This window comes from Camelina sativa, chromosome 2 (assembly GCF_000633955.1).
Source record: "Camelina sativa cultivar DH55 chromosome 2, Cs, whole genome shotgun sequence".
Taxonomy (NCBI): Eukaryota; Viridiplantae; Streptophyta; class Magnoliopsida; order Brassicales; family Brassicaceae; genus Camelina; species Camelina sativa.
The window spans coordinates 13712544-13715441 of NC_025686.1; positions in this window are offsets into that span (position 1 = coordinate 13712544).

The window sequence follows — 2898 nt, forward strand, 5'->3', positions numbered from 1 at the left end:
TTGAAATCGTGAAAGACTACCACAAAGATATTGTGTCTCCTTGAAATGCAATAAAGATGATATTTCTAAGGCTTTTGATTCATTCCAATGGCCATTCCTCCTATCCATCCTATCGACTCTACAATTTCCACCACGTTTGATACGGTGGATTAAACTATGCATCACTACAGCATCATTTTCGGTGTAGGTAAATGGTGAGCTAGCAGGTTTATTTCGTAGTGAACGTGGATTTTGCCAAGGGTGTTCTTTATCTCCCTACCTCTTTGTAATCTGTATGCAAGTCTTGTCTGCAATGCTTGACAGAGCAGCTTCGGAAAGATGCATTGGATATCACCCACATTGCCACAACGTCAAACTCACACACATGTGCTTTGCTGATGACCTCTTGGTTTTTACTGATGGAGCCAAGAGTTCTGTTGAGGGTATTTTACAAATCTTTGATCAGTTTCCTGCATTCTCGGGTCTCAACATTAGCCTCGAGAAGTCGACTCTCTATATGGCAGGAGTCACACATAGTGATAGGGAAGCAATTCTAAGTTCCTTCCCTTTTGCCACTGGCACTTTGCCTGTCCGATATCTCGGTTTGCCTCTCTTGACTAAACGCATGACCACCTCAGATTACACGCCTTTAGTAGAACGAATTCGAGAGCGGATTGGAAGTTTGACTGCCAGACATCTCTCCTTTGCAGGGCGTCTGCAACTCATCACTTCGGTTCTCTACAGCCTTACGAACTTTTGGATGTCAGCTTACTGTTTACCTAAAGCGTGCATTGCAGAGACTGATAGCTTGTGCTCTGCATTTTTATGGTCTGGCCACTCACTAAATGCAAAAAAGGCTAAGGTAGCCTAGACAGATGTTTGTCTCCCAAAGGAAGAAGGAGGACTGGGCTTGCGTTCTCTGCACGATGTTAATCAAGTCAGTTGCCTAAAACTCATTTGGCGACTTATATCAGGTGACTCACTTTGGACCAACTGGATTCGAGCGTACCTGCTCAGGAAGGGGTCCTTTTGGTCGATATCTCCTAATTCCACTACTGGTTCTTGGATGTGGAAAAAGTTGTTGAAATATCGCATGCTGGCTTCGGAGTTTGTAAAATATGAGGTGCATAATGGCAAAAACATTTCCTTCTGACACGATAATTGGTTGCAGCTAGGTTGCCTGATTGATGTTGTAGGTCCGCGTGGGTGCATTGACATGGGTATAAGCTTACATGCCACTGTCGCTGAAGCTTTGCTCAGTATGCCGAGAAGACACAGGTTTGACCACTTCAACAAAATCGAGGAAGTTCTTGATAATTTTCGCAACAGGGGGTTGGTAGAAACAGAGGAGATTGTCCTTTGGAAAGGGAGATGAGATAAATACAAAACATCCTTCTGCACAAAAGACACCTGGGAATACATCCGAGTTGTTAACCAACAAAGAAGTTGGTATGCGGGTGTTTGGTTTTCCCACGCCACACCTAAGTACTCTTTCTTGGTCTGGTTAGCCATCTTAAATCATCTTACGACAAGCGATCGAATGCAGCAATGGAACACGTAAATTGATGGTTCTTGTGTCTTTTGCCGTAACCTGCAGGAAACACGTCACCATCTGTTTTTCGCCTGCTCATACTCCAAGGAAGTCTGGACATGACTCACCTCGACACGCTTAAAGACCAAATTCTCTACAGAATGGGAATTACTCTTGCCACTCCTAACAGACGCATCTCAAGGGAAGGACATCCTGTTTCTACTACGGTATGCTTTTCAAGCTGCAGTTCACTCCCTGTGGAAGGAGCAGAACAGCAGACGCCATGGTGAATCACCCATCCCACCCAATTTGCTCATCAAACAACTAGACCGCCAAGTCAGGAATCACTTGCTCTCCATACAAGACAACGGTCCGTCTTCTGATGGTCTGGCTCGCATCAAGATGAAGAAGTCCAACCTCACAGCACTAGAGTTTTTTTTTCACTTTACAAAACTTTTTTAAACTTTTCAATTTTAAAGATTACATATTCAAATCCTGCACTATGATGTAAAAAAGTATTTTTTCGAATAAATTTTACATTTTATTCACACAAAAAAAAAAAAAAATGTAAACCCTAGCCACTCTTTTATAAACTCAAACCTACATATAATTTTGTTTAATTGTAAAATCTAAACCATAATCACTCTTTTGTAAACCCAAACCAACATATAAATTTGTTTAATTGTAAAATCTAAACCTTAACCACTCTTTTGTAAACCGAAACTGACATATAATTTTGTTAAATTATAAAATCTAAATCCTAACCATTCTTTTATAAACCCAAACCGATATATAATTTTTAAAATTATAAATTTAAACCCTAATCCCGTTTTATAAACCCAAACCGACATAATTTCTTTAATAAAAGATCTACATAATTTGTTTTGTCCTTTTATTTTAATTTTGATTTATTTTTTCAATATGACATAGTATATAGTTATATTTTTTCAACAAAATATATGTAAATAACTGTACTTAAAAAACTTTGGATGCATTTTCACACAAAAAAAACCTGAATTTAAATTTTATGAAAAATAAATAATCTGTCGATCGAACGGATCAAATCTAGTGTGATATATATATATATAAATTACCGTAAATAAACTTTTTTTTTTACCGTTACATTAGAATTTTTTATTTTTTTTTGTCAACAAGAAATTATTTCCTACATGGCTGTGAGTAGTTTTTTTTCTTGTTAACTTAATTGGATAATACCCTAATTTAAGGTTAGAAAACAAAATTATTATCCAATCTGATCGCAGTTTTAGTCAGAGTCACTAAATATTCGGAACCTAGTACTTTGACTACCTCCTCTCTTATCCAAAAACTGACTGTTTTAAAATTTTGATCAAACCTTATAAGAAGACAAAAAAAAAAAAAAAAAAAAA